This window comes from Bufo bufo, chromosome 9, assembly GCF_905171765.1.
Source record: "Bufo bufo chromosome 9, aBufBuf1.1, whole genome shotgun sequence".
Lineage (NCBI taxonomy): Eukaryota > Metazoa > Chordata > Amphibia > Anura > Bufonidae > Bufo > Bufo bufo.
Genome location: NC_053397.1, coordinates 155,124,193 through 155,139,461, shown reverse-complemented (window position 1 = coordinate 155,139,461; position 15,269 = coordinate 155,124,193).

Genomic DNA, 15,269 nt, shown 5'->3' with positions numbered 1-15,269 from the left:
CCCCCCCCCCCCTACACCTGAAACCAGGTGCATCGGTGTGAATGTGCCCCAAGCATTCGCACCGATGCAATCTGGCTAATTGCATCAGAATGACCGGACAAGGGTCCGGTCATCCTGATGGATACAAAGAGCTCAGATTCAACAGAATCTGAGCCCTTTGTTGTAATTATCCCCAGCGCCGCTGGAGATAATTACGCATGATAGAAGAAGGGGAGAAGCCTCTCCTCCTTCTATTATGCACATTCCGACAGTGCGATTACTATCGCACTGTCCGGAATGCTAGGTGCAGCAGGCAGGAGATCAAAGGCTTCTCCCGCCCTGTCTGCCAGAAGCGCGTCCCAGATTGTGAGCACGCGGCCGGCGCAGTGACGTCATATCGCTGCGCCGGCCCTCGTGGCTCGGAATGGGCAGCGTGCGCGCGCCCCCTGGTGCGGTGGTGAGTGCCGGGCCGCCGGGGATAAATATCGGCGGACCCCGGCACTCCGGAGTTAGGATCGGGGCCCCCACCTTGTGAGCGCATCGGAGCTCAGGACAACGCGGCCCCCACCCCCCCCTCCGGCAGAAGAGAGCCGGCCGCTACCACCCCTCACTGAAGGATATCCCCAGGACGACGAGCATCCCTAGGCAACGAGCGAAGGACTAGATATTCACCCTATATATATATAATATATATATATACACCGCTATCCCACCAACGATTCTCCCCATATCTAAACCCCCTGACTTTACACCCCCTTGTTAGACAACCCCTATATCACCCCTGGTAACCCCTAAATCACCCCTGGTAACCCCTATCACCCCTGGTAACCCCTATCACCCCTGGTAACCCCTATTACCCCTGGTACACCCCTGTTAACCCTTTATACCCCTGGTACACCCCTTGTTAACCCTATTGCCCCTGGCACTATACCCTATTGCCCCTGGTCCCTGCCCTGAAACCCTTGCTGTGCTTTAACACATTTGCAGGGTATTAACCCTTGCATTACTGTGTAGCTATATTTGTGTCGGTGGCCTGCATACACCCCTACAGTGCCACCGCTAACCCTCGTCGTACCCCGTAGGGACAGTGAGTAACCAGGTGGGTGGGCTGTGAATATACTTGTATGTGTGAATTGTATAGATAGTTTATGGGTGGAAATTGGGAACGTGTAGTGTAGTTTAGGATTGTATATTTGTAGTGCTGTGTATTGTTAGTGTATTGCGTGCTTAGTGTATTAAGTGTAATAAATACCGTTATATTTGTACCCTTTGTGTAGCGTGTACTTGTTAGCGGTAGCGAGTTAGTAAGGCGCATGCAGCTAGCGTAGTGATTAGTGTAAAGCATAACGAAAGTATTGTTGTTATTGTTATCTAAAGGTATAAATGGGCGGAGTCATCAATAGACGGCTCCTCCCATTTATGAATATTAATTATTGATATTTGCATAAATATTGGTGATTAATATTCTCCCTTTACAGTGGTCTACTGTTATGTGCCCTCCTTTGTTTGTTTTTTCTGTTATGTACATGTCTTACTAGGCTTAGATCCATATAGCCTTCTCTGCTTCATGTAAACAATGTGATTCTCTTGCTCCTGTGTTGCCACATGTTCTTACTGCCTTTACGTATAGGAAATTGTACCTTGTTACCTCCTTTGTCTGGAGATTACTCTACAATGTATACGGCATTGCATAACATTGCATTATGTTACCTTTTGTATCACATTTTTATCTACTTATTTGAAAAACTCAATAAATTCTTGAATTTTCAAAAAACGCATTTTAGAAAAAAAAAACACAATATTCTAAAAGCCATATTTATTTATTTTTGGCTATGGTCTCATGTAGAGGCTTATTTTTCATGGGATGAGGTGAAGTTTCATTGGTTACCATTATGGGGTACTTATGACGTTTTAAATATAATACTTTTTGTGAGTCAAGGTGAACAAAAATTGGCTGTTTTGGCCCAGTTGTTATTTTTATTTTTTACTGTGTTCATCTGAACGAGTAATCAAGGTGAGGGATCGCGTGCGTGGAATCCACTGCGTGAAAGAGTGCCAAGCCCCACTCCGGACAGCAGAGACACGGAGCATTAACATGATTGATAATACTTTGTGCCTCTCTGCAGGGCTGCAGCAGGGGCCTAGAGCAGGAGGGGGTCCCTTCTTACCAGCAGCAGGGGAGATGAGCGCACATTTTCTATTCATCTGTATCGCTGTCCTTAGGAAACAGTTGGATGGCTACGGTGGGGCAGGGGAGAGGCGCCTCCTTCCCGATTCCTCTGATAAGCTGCAGGCATTAGGCCTGAAGCCTATCAGAGGCCGGCGCAGGCAGCACGATGATGTCATCGTAGTGTCGCTTGAGCCCGGTAGTGTACAGCTCGGGACACAGGCTGGAAGAGGTCTGAATTGCATCTCTGCCAGAAGCATGAAGGTAAGTATTAGGGTCTTTCACACGTCCGTAGAGTGTATTGTGGACCTCCGTAGAACGGGCTATTCTTGTCCCAATGGCGGACAAGATAGAACATGTTCTATTTTTTCCGGGAGCCGCGGACCAGAAGACCGGCGCCGCGCTCCGGAAATGCGGATGCGTACAGCACACTGTGTGCTGTCGGCATCTCTTCCGGCCCCATAGAGAATAAATGGGTCCGGATTCGTTACGCAACGTTGCGGAATGGATCCGGACCCATTCTACGGACGTGTGAATGGACCTTTAGTGTGTTTTTATTTTATTTGGCACAATGCTGTTGGGCGCACTACGGGGAGCAGTATGGGGGCACTATATAAAGGGCATTTGTTTCTGGCACATTATGGGGGCACTATGGAAAAGGTGAAGACAGAAGCACTATGGGGGCATCTACTGGGGGCACTATATACTGGCACACATTATGGGGAACACTATGAGGTCATCTACTGGGGGCACTATATAAGGGCATTTTATACTGGCCCATTATGGGGGCACAAGGGGGAAGGGGGAGAGGAGCACTATGGGGGGCATCTACTGGGGGTACTACATATGGTCATTTTATAGTGCTATGGGGGAGGGGGAGAGATGCATTGTGGGGGCATTTACTGGGAGAACTATATAGGGGTATTTTATACTGGCACACATTATGGGGGCACTGTAGGGACATTAGCTCAACTGGGGGCACTAAGAGGGGTTATTTTTTGCACTGGCACACAGAACAGCAGCATTTCTGTAGTAGTTCACATTTTTAGGGGGCATTTTTTGTACTAGCGCCCATTTTAGGCTACATGCATGTGACAGTGAAAAAAAAGTCTGCATTTTTTGTACTGGCACACATTAGGGGGCATTTTTGTACTGTCATATTATAAGAAGAATTATTACTATTGGAGGGCATTATAGTGAGATTTATTATTGATTAAAAAGTGATCAGAAAGATGTCTGTATGCAAAAATTTTAAAAACTACAGCTCGTCCCATTTTGTTTGTTTTTTATATGTATATATACAAATGCCACAAGGGGGCCCACTGAGACTTTTTCACCCAAGGGCCCATATGAACTTGGAGCCAGCCCTGCAGAGAGATATCACTGTGTCATCTGTGGTGTTACATAGGACTGCAGGTAACATCTACTACATTATCTGTACTATCTGTGGTGCTATACAGAACTGCAAGCATATGATTCTACATTATCTGCATGCTGCTCATAAAGTAACAGGACAAACAAGATGTATTTAACCACCTCCCGTCTGCCCGTTGACTATAAACGTCCGGGAGATGGATCTCTATCTCTGAATGGACGTTTCTGAACGTCCATTCAGAGATGGCAGTTGTACGCTAATTGTGCAGCTGCAGAGGGGGTTAACCGCTGTCAGTGACAGCAGGGCAACCCAGAGAGAAGGCAGGGACAGTTCCCAGGTGTCCCTGCCTTCTAGATCACTGTATACACAGCGCTGTGTGCTTCCTGTCCTTGCCTGGCGGTTATGTGACCGCCGGGGCCGGGAGAGTGCAGGAGCTGTCGGGTCTTCTACAGACCTCGATCAGCCCTGAACTGAGGCTGTACAGCATTGTATAGGGCTGTACAGCCTCTCTAGGGGGTATATTTCCCCTGTAACTGGGGCTACTATGTCAGCCCCAGTTATAGAAGAAATCAATAGTGGGGGAAAAAAAGTTAAATGTCCCCCAGAGGTCTTGTATGACCTTATGGGGGACACAAAGTGTAAAATAGAAAAATAAAGTCTTAAAAAAAAAAATGTTTCACATGTAAAAAAAAAAAGAATTCCTCAAGTAAGGAATAAAAAAATAAAATAGAAAATGTTAAAAATATAAAAATATAAATAAAATAGACATATTTGGTATTGCCACGTCTGTGACGGTCGGCTCTATAAATATATCACATGATCCACCCAGTCCGATAAACATAAAAAAAAAAAAATTATAAACTGTGTCAAGAAAAGCCATTTTTTTTCACCTTACACCTTACATCACAAAAAGTGTAACACCAAGTGATCAAAAAGGCGTATGTCCCCAAAAATTGTACCAATAAAACAGTAACCTCATCATGCAAAAAATGAGTCCCTACATAAGAAAATCGCTCAAAAAACACTATAGCTCTCAGAACATGGACACATTAAAATATCATTTTTTTGTTTAAAAAATACTATTATTGTGTTAAAGTGAAATAAATAAAAGTATACATATTAGGTATCGCTGCGTCCGTAACAACCAGCTCTATAAAAATATCACATGACCCAACCCCTCGGGTGAACACGGTAAAAAAATAAAAATAAAAACTGTGCCAAAAAAGCCATTTTTTCTCACCTAACATCACATAAAGTGCAACACCAAGCGATCAAAAAGGCGTATGCCCCCAAAATATTACCAATCAAACTGTCATCTCAGACTATGGAGACACTAAAACATCATTTTTTTGGTTTAAAAAATGCTACTATTGTGTAAAACTTAAATAAATAAGAAAAAGTATACATTTTAAGTATCGCCACATCCGTAACGATCTGCTGTATAAAAATGACACATGACCTAACCCCTCAGGTAAACGCTGTAAAAATAAATAAATAAAAACGGTGCTAAAACAACCAATTTTTTGGTCACCTTGCCCCATTAAGTGTTATAATGATTGATCAAAAAATCATATGTACTGTAGTGATTTGCTCTGGTAGGCAGGGTAAGCGGACACAATACAGAGGCAAGACCACGGTTGAAAAACAAAAGTCCAGTGTTTATTCACACAGAAAAGGTAGAAAAGAAAAAACAATGCTTTACAGGGTCCTGGTGTTAATTCTCACAGCAAGAGTCCCCAGAAAAACATAATTCACTTGGCAGACCACAGCGGGCTTTAGGGCGCCTGACTCCCAGCAGACGGCTCTCATGCGGCTCTCAGCCTAGCATCATGGCGGATCTCCTCATCTCCCAAAACCACAGAGCTTCCACAGCTCCACTATCACTTGGAGGATCATACCACACCCAGCTGAGCTGCTGGCTGGCTTTTTAAACCCAGCCCAAAACCTGGCCTGGACGGTGGGAACAGCCACCCACCCTGCCCTTTGGCTGCTCCCAGGGGCGTACATAGAAATCATTGGGCCCCATAGCAAGAATTTAGATTGGGCCCCCGTGCCCGTTCCTAGTCCCTCCCACTATACGCCCTGGCTCCTCTCACTACCCTCCCTAACTTCTCGACCTGCCCCATCTCATGCAGCAGTATTTTGCTCTACAAAATGTCAGTACTCATGCCGGAACCCAACAGACCCATTATAGTGAATGGGATCTGGTAGGTTCTGGCGGTGTTCAGTATATTTTGACAAGAATCTGGGGCATTACATGATGTAATACCACCCAACTTTCCTGCTGTCCAGCATTGCACATGCGCAGAGACATGAGAAAAGTGTGAGGAAGTGAGTGCTCCCCTTCCCCCATCCCCTGTGTCATGCAGGACACCTGGGAGACACTGACAACTGACATTACTCGCTATCCTGCTTGACACATGTGCAGAGATGTGAGTCTCTGGGAAAGCTGAGTGAACCCCCCCCCCCCTGCCTTTCCATGTTCTTATTATCTGCATTTATGCCTTGCAGGATAGCAGGAAATCTGAGTGACATTACATGATGTAATAGCACCCAGCACCCAGCTTTTCTGCTGTCCTGCATGGCACATGTGGAGAGACATGAGAAAGCTGAGTAACACAACTCCCACCTATCCTCATATCTTCTCATGCCTCTGCACTTGTGCCATGCAGGACATCAGGAAAGCTGAGTCACATTACATAATGTAGTGACAACCAGCTTTCCTCCTGTTCATATGTGCAGAGGAATAGCCTGGGAAAGCTGAGTGCCCCCCCCCCCCCCCACACACACACACATACACATACACCTCTGCACTGTCCCGACTCCTCACCTACAAGTCGTCACTTACTTCATTACTGGTGGGGTTGTGGCAATCCAGAGGAATCAGGCGGGAGGCAGAGCTAGCAGGCGGGAGGCGGAGCTAGTAGACGGGAGACAGTTAGAAAGATAGACGGGGCGGGGATTCTCCTCCACTGCAGGCCCCTCTTCCTCACAGGCCCCATAGCAGCTGCGTGGTCTGCCTATATGGTAGGTACGCCACTGGCTGCTCCCAATAAGAACCGGCCTGGATGGGCTTTACAGCCACACTAAGTAAAACAGTGTCAGCGAGCACTAGCTCTTACCGAGGCCAGTAACCTCGGTGACACATACCTTCCGTCAATGACGGACCCTTGCGCCTTCCTACATGCCTCCCCCCTTTGTTCAACCCTGAGGGGGGTGATCACATGTCAGACAGTGTACTCGGCACAGGGCATCCGCATTTCCTTGTAACCGGCCTGCCCTGTGTTCTACTGTAAACTTAAAGTTTTGTAGAGACAAGAACCACCTGGTGACCCAAGCATTCCTCTCCTTGGCCTGGCTAATCCACTTGAGAGGGGAGGGGAGATAATAGCGGAGAGACTCGAGTGCCCACTTGATGGCCAGGCACTCTCTCTCCCCTATACTGTACCGGGTCTCTGCTGGAGTGAGCTTATGGCTCCTCCCCGTTGACTTCCTGAGACAGCACCGCACCGAGACCTACTTCGGAGGCATCAGTCTGTACCACAAATTCCCTCTTGAAGTCGGGCGTCACCAAAACCGGGGACCCACACAGGGCCGACTTCAAAGCGGAGAAAGCCTCTTCCGCCTGGTCATTCCAGCGGACTATCACTGACTTCCGTCCCTTTAAGAGCCCTGTCAACGGAGCCGCTAAAGTGGCAAAATGGGGGACAAACCTCATGTAATAGCCCACCATTCCCAGGAACGACTTTACTTGTCTAGAGGTGGCAGGTCGGGGCCAATTCCGTATCGCCTCTATTTTGCTTACTTGGGGTTTGATGACTCTGCGCCCAATGACATACCCAAGGTATTTAGTCTCCTCTAACCCTATCGCACATTTCTTTGGGTAAGCTGTTAGCCCCGCCTTTCGAAGGGAGTCCACTACGGCCTGTACTTTAGGCAGATGACTTTCCCAGTCGGTACTGTGAATGATAATATCGTCCAGGTAAGCCGAGGCGTACTGCCGATGTGGACGAAGTACAATATCCATTAGACGTTGGAAAGTGGCAGGGGCACCATGCAGGCCAAAGGGTAACACCTTATATTGGTACAGCCCCTCTGGTGTAACGAAGGCAGTTTTCTCTTTGGCAGCCTCCGTCAAGGGTACCTGCCAGTACCCTTTGGTGAGGTCCAAAACAGAAAAATACCTGGCTTGAACTAACCTCTCAATAAGTTCATCTACCCAAGGCACGGGATATGCATCGAACTTAGATATTTCGTTTAATTTCCGAAAATTGTTACAAAATCGTAACGTCCCGTCTGGCTTGGGAATTAAGACTATAGGACTGGCCCACTCACTTTTAGATTCCTCAATGACGTCTAGCCACAGCATGAGCTGCACTTCATTCGAGTTGGCTTTTCGCCGAGCCTTGGGCACCCGGTATGACTTTAACCAGACTTTTGCCTGAGGCTCAGTGACAATGTCATGTTGGATTATGAAAGTGCATCCAGGGAGGTCTGAGAACACATCCGTGTTCCGACTAACGAACTTCCTGGTCTCCTGAGCCTGTTTAGAGGAGAGGGTGTCAGCAATTTTTATTGTGGCAACTGCTGCCCTTGTATCAGACAGAGGAGCCGGAACCTCTTCTCCTAGAAAACCCAGTCGCAAGCTGTCTTCCGTACAGGTTACCCTATCCTTCCAAGATTTAGTAAATTAACATGGTAAACCTGCTCCGGCTTTTGCCTCCCCGGCTGGTGTACCTTGTAATTTACGTCTCCAATTTTCTCACGTACCTCGTAGGGCCCCTGCCACCTGTCTAGGAACTTACTGTCCACGGTCGGCACCAGAACCAAAATCCGATCACCGGGGTTAAAGATCCGGACCCGGGCCTGCCGATTATAGATCCGACTCTGGGCTCGCTGCGAACATGTGATAGGGCAGAAGAAGGTCCTTTCCATCTTTGGACACCACCCTTTTAAACATGGTTTTTAGAGTTTTGTTAAACCTTTTAACCAGTCCGTCCGTTTGTGGATGGAACACGGACATCTGTAACTGTTTAATACGCAGCAAATTACAGAGTTCCCTCATGACCTTGGACATAAAAGGGGTCCCCTGGTCAGTCAGGACCTCTTTAGGTAGCCCCACTCGGGAGAACATTTCCATTAGCTCTTTAGCTATAAGTTCTGCCGATGTATGTCGTAGTGGCACTGCCTCCGGGTACCGAGTGGCGTAATCAAGGACAACCAAGATGTGTTGGTGTCCCCTAGCGGCCTACTAGGTCCATAGCGATTCGCTCAAACGGTACCTCGATAATCGGGAGAGGTACCAAGGGACTGCGAAAAAGGTGCTGGGGGCTAGTTGCCTGGCAGGTCAGGCAAGACTTACAGAACTTGTCCACCTCTTAAGGACCGGGCTCATTTTCACCTTCAGGACCAGGCCATTTTTTGCAAATCTGACCAGTGTCACTTTATGTGGTGATAACTTTAAAACGCTTTGACTTATCCAGGCCATTCTGAGATTGTTTTTTCGTCACATATTGTACTTCATGACACTGGTAAAATGGAGTAAAAAAATATATTTTTTTTATTTATAAAAAAAATACCAAATTTGCCCAAATTTTTGAAAAATTAGCCAATTTCCAAGTTTCAATTTCTCTACTTCTATAATACATATTAATACCTACAAAAATAGTTATTACTTTACATTTCCCATATGTCTTCTTCATGTTAGGATCATTTTGGGAATGACATTTTATTTTTGGGGGACGTTACAAGGCTTAGAAGTTTAGAAGTAAATCTTGAAATTTCTCAGAAATTTTCAAAAGCCAACTTTTTAAGGACCAGTTCAGGTCTGAAGTCACTTTGTGAAGCTTACATGATAGAAACCACCCAAAAATGACCCCATTCTAGAAATTACACCCCTCAAGGTATTCAAAACAGATTTTTACAAACGTTGTTAACCCTTTAGGTGTTCCACAAGAATTAATGGAAAATAGAGATACAATTTCAAAATTTCACTTTTTTGGCAGATTTTCCATTTTAACTCATTATTTATGGCCCTGATTCTGTAGTTTACAGAAACACCCCATATGTGGTCGTAAACTGCTGTACGGGCACACGGCAGGGCGCTGAAGGAAAGGAATGCCATACGGTTTTTGGAAGGCAGATTTTGCTAGACTGTTTTTTTTTACACCATGTCCCATTTGAAGCCCCCCTGATGCACCCCTAGAGTAGAAACTCCAAAAAAGTGACCCCATCTAAGAAACTACACCCCTCAAGGTATTCAAAACTGATTTTACAAACATCGTTAACCCTTTAGGTGTTCCACAAGAATTAATGGAAATTAGAGATACAATTTCAAAATTTAACTTTTTGGGCAGATTTTTCATTTTAATATTTTTTTCCCAGTTACAAAGCAAGGGTTAACAGACAAACCAAACTCATCCTTTATGGCCCTGATTCTGTAGTTTACAGAAACACCCCATATGTGGTCGTAAACTGCTGTATGGGCACACGGCAGGGCGCAGAAGGAGAAGAATGCCATACGGTTTTTGGAAGGCAGATTTTGCTAGACAGTTTTTTTGGACACCATGTCCCATTTGAAGCCCCCCTGATGCACCCCTAAAGTAGAAGTTCCAGAAAAGTGACCCCATTTTAGAAACTACGGGATAGGGTGGAAGTTTTGTTTGTACTAGTTTAGGGTACATATGATTTTTGGTTGCTCTATATTACACTTTTTGTGAGGCAAGGTAACAAGAAATAGCTTTTTTGGCACCGTTTTTTTTTTTGTTATTTACAACATTCATCTGACAGGTTAGATCATGTGGTATTTTTATAGAGCAGGTTGTCACGGCGTGGCGATACCTAATATGTATACAATTTTTTTATTTATGTAAGTTTTACACAATGATTTCATTTTTGAAACAAAAAAAAATCATGTTTTAGTGTCTCCACAGTCTGAGAGCCATAGTTTTTTAAGTTTCTGGGCGATTATCTTAGGTAGGGTCTAATTGTTTGTGGGATGAGATGACAGTTTGATTGGCACTATTTTGGGGTGCATATGAATTTTTGATCTCTTGCTATTACACTTTTTCTGACGTAAGATTACAAAAAATGGCTTTTTACACCCGTTTTTATTTATATTTTTTTTACGGTGTACACCTGAGGGGTTAGGTCATGATATGATATTTATAGAGAGCCGGTCGATACGGACGTGGTGATACCTAATATGTTTACTTTTTTTTATTTTATGTTTAAGTTTTACACAATGATTTCATTTTTGAAACAAAAAAAATCATGGTTTTAGTGTCTCCATAGTCTCCTAATTTTTTGGGCCATTGTTCATGTAGGGGCTCATTTTTTGCGGGATGAGGTGACGGTTTGATTGGTACTATTTTGGCGTACATGAGACTTTTTTGATCACTTTTATTACCTTTTGGGAAGTAAGGTGGGCAAAATTTCAATTTCCTCATAGTTTTTATTTTTTTATTTTTATGGCGTTCACCGTGCGGGGAAAGTAACATGATCGTTTTATAGATCAGGTCGTTACGGACGCGGCGGATACCTAATAGTGTAGTGTATTTTTATTTATTTATTTTTTATTTAGTGATAAATGTGTTTTTTTTATATTTACTTTTTTCACTTTTTTTCACATTTTTTTGACCCAGACCCAGTTGGTTCTTGAAGATCCAGTGGGTCTGATGTCTGTATAATACAGTACAGTACACTATATAGTGTATTGTACTGTATTTTACTTAGACTTTGTCTGAACAGATCTATGCCTTTAGCACAGATCTGTTCAGCACCATGGACAGCAGGATGAATGAGAAGGCGTCCTGTTGCCATGGGAACCTTCCCCGTCTGCCACAACTGAGCAGACGGGGAAGGGGAAGGAGGGGGGCTCCCTCCCTCTGTGACACCATCCTGTCTGGGGGCTCCCTGACTGTTAACCTTTTCCATACAGCGGTCCGTAGGGAGACATCCCCTTGGACACATTTTGAAGTGATTGACAGGTGATATAAACGTCTTTTTTATGATTATAGAGCCACAGGATCATTTGATAAAGTTACTTTAGGATTCACTGAATTACTAGGGACATCGCCATATGTTTAGGTTATAGAAGTAATTTCTGATGACAGAATCCCTTTAAGGACTCAGGAAACATGCCGTACCGGTTAAACACACTGGGCCAGTAAAACCATTGTAGTATCCGGTCCTGTGTTTTCTGCATTCCCAGATGAACCCCGAGAACATGCTGGTGGGCTAACTCTAACACGAGTTTGCGATAAGCCTGGGGCACCACCAACTGTTCAATGGATTCACCTCGCAGCTGATTTACCCGATACAACATATCCTGATGAACCACAAAACTGGGGAACACCGTCTCTGCCCCCGGTTGTTGTGGTTGACCATTTATTATTAGTACATTTTCCCAGGCTCGAGATAAGGTTGGATCCCAGTTTTGTGCAGTACCAAAATTATCCCCGAAGACATTGAGGTCTGCCAGCTCAGGCCCCGGCGGCAAGTCCTCCTTGTCTCCCACCATTACACTTAGCGGGGTTGTTTCCCCTTCTTCCACCAAAGTGGCGGTCACCCTTACTGCTGGCCCTTTGGACTCAGGTTCCCAGGGTTCTGGTCTCCCCCCTGAGCCGGGCCATACTGCTAGGGTTACCCTTGTCTCATGGGTATCAGTCACTCTCGTAACCGGCCACAGTGCCGGGAAGCCCGGGAAGTCTCTCCCTATTATAAGTTCATAGTGTAGGTTGGTTGCGACAGCCACCTCGTGGGTCCACCTGCCGGAAACCATGGACAGAGACACCATAGCAGTAGGGTAGTCTTTTAAGTCCCCATATATAGATATGACTCCAACTTTACGGCCGCTGTACTCAGCGGAGCGTACCAGTGAAGACCTTACCAGGGTCACCAGACTCCCTGAGTCCAACAGAGCCTCTGCTGGAGTGTCTCCCACCTCCACCTGGCACAGGTGGTATATAGACTCCGGAGCACCCACGGCACACAGTTTCCTGGCTTACAATGATTGACGGAAGCCATAGTTCGTGTCCATGGGTTCCCCCTGCTGTGGACAGTCCTCTCGACATGGCCAGGCTCCCGACACCGCCAGCAGACTATTGGAGCGGGGTCCACCGGGGTTACATCCTGGGCAGGTTTGGTGGGCACCAGTCGCCGGGTCTGGGGTGGAGAGATACGGGATTTGACTGCCCCCCTCCCAAAAGAACCCCCTGTAAGTTCCGGGTAGTGTCATAGCGCTCCACCAGGTCGACCATCTCCGGTGCATTACCTGGAGAGACCTGGCCAATCCATTGCTGGAGAGGGGGTGGCAGAGCCCTCCAGAACCTGTCTGCTAACAACCGGTCCAGCATAGCAGTGGGGCTCAGCACGTCAGGTTGTAGCCACTTTTTCAACAGGTTGAGCAGGTTATAATATTGGGGTTTCACGGGCTCAGCCGGGTTGAACTCCCACTGATGCACCCGCTGGGCCCGGAACAGCACATTCACACCCAGTCTTGCCAAAATCTCCCCTTTTACCTTTGGGTAGTTGGCCGCTTAATCGTCCGGCAAATCGAAATACACCTGCTGAGACTCTGATGCCAGGAAAGGAACAACGACCTCAGCCCACTGGTCCTGGGGCAGCCTTTCCCTGGTGGCCACTTTTTTATACATCGCCAGGTAGGTTTTGATGTTATCTGTGGGTGTCATCTTAAGGATCGCTGCACAGACTGCTTTCCCGGTCATCGTGGACGCTTGAGGTTGCTCCTGCTGTTTGCAAAGCCATCACGTGTTGTAGCAGCAACTGGTTGGTCTCTTGCTGCTGCTTATTAGCCTCGCATTGCTGCAGGTTGGGCTCTCGCTGCTGCAGATTAGCCTCCATGAGGGCCTTCAGAACAGCCTCCATTTTGTCACTTGTCACAGGTTTAAATCTAGCAGGTTTGATAACTGACATACAACCGTGCCCAAAAATATTTAGCCGTTCACGCCAGCCTCACTGCACTTGCCTGCTCCAAGCCACCAATTGTAGGGATTTGCTCTGGTAGGCAGGGTAAGCGGATGCAATACAGAGGCAAGACCACGGTTGAAAAACAAAAGTCCAGTGTATTCACACAGAAAAGGCAGATAAGAGAAAACAATGCTTTACAGGGTCCTGGTGTTAATTCACAAAGCAAGAGTGCCCAGAACAACATAAATCACCTGGCAGAGCACAGCAGGCTTTAGGGCGCCTGACTCTCATGCGGCTCTCAGCCTTGCAGCATGGCAGATCTCCTCAGCTCCCAAATAGACAGAGCTTCTACAGCTCCACTATCACTTGGAGGATCATACCACACCCAGCTGAGCTGCTGTCTGGGTTTTTAAACCCCAGCCCAAAACTTGGCCTGGACGTGGGGAACAGCCACCCACCCTGCTCTTTGGCTGCTCCCAATAAGAACACAGCCACACTAAGTAAAACAGTGTCAGCAAGCACCAGCTGCCGCTGACACACAAAATTACCGGTTCCTATCTCACCGATGCCAGAAGGTCAACTCTTCCTGCAAAAAACGAGCCCCTGCACAAGATGATCGACATAAAAATGAAAAAATATGGCGCTCAGAATATGGAGACACAAAAACAATTATTTTTTTCAAAAATGCTTTATTATGTAAAACTGAAACAAACAAAGAAAGTAGACATATTTGATATCATTGCGTCCATAACAACCTGCTCTATAAAAATAGCACCTGATCTACCCTGTCAGATGAATGTTGTAAAAAATAAAAACCGTACCAAAACAGCCATTTTTTTGTTACCTTGCATCACAAAAAAAGTAAAATAGAGCAATTAAAAATCATATGTACCCCAAAATAGTAAATTTTTGGTAAATTTTGAATTTTTTCATAAATGAAGATGAAATATATTGACTCAAATTTAGGACTATCATGAAGTACAATGTGTCACTAGAAAACAATCTCTGAATGGCTTGGATAAGTAAAAGCGTTCCAAAGCTATTACCACATAAAGTGATATATGTCAGATTTTCAAAATTAGGCCTGGTCAGGAAGAGGGCAAATGGCCCGGATGTGAAGTGGTTAATGTTGTTTTAAGATAAAAGTGCAGATAATGTATCATGTGTCTGCAGTCCTATGTAACACTTCACAGCAGTCCTATGTAACACCACAGATAACACAATGATCGTTCTTTGAGTACAGATAATGTAGTAGATGTTAACTGCAGTACTATGTAATACCCCAGATAATATAGCGTTCTTTCTTTTTACACATAGGGCCAGATTTATCATTCCTCTGACAGCTCACTCCACTTTAACATAGGGCTAAAGTCAGTTTTAGCCAAGTCAGATTTATGATCGGCCCTTTAAGACTGTAATAACTGTGGTTTGACGGTAGCAGTTTATCCGTCAGTAAGCAGCTTTACAAAAGTCGCACATTTTTACGAAAAAGTCGCACGTTTTTATGAAAAAGTCGCATGTTCTATTAAAAAGTCTCATAAGATAAGCATGGTCCTCACTGGAGTGAAATTGGGACTTTTTTGCGACTTTTTTGCGACTTTTTTAAATAGTCCCAATAGTAAATCTGTCTAGAGATTCATTTACATAAGAAAACACGCCCACTTTCAGAAAACTGGCGAGCATAGTGCAGAGCAGAAAAAAGTCGCAAATTTGTGCGCAGTTTTAGCTTTTGGGACTTTTTGGGACTTTTTCACTCCATTATTCTGACCTGAGCTAATGATAAATCGGGCCCATAATGTAGATGTAACCTGCAGTCCT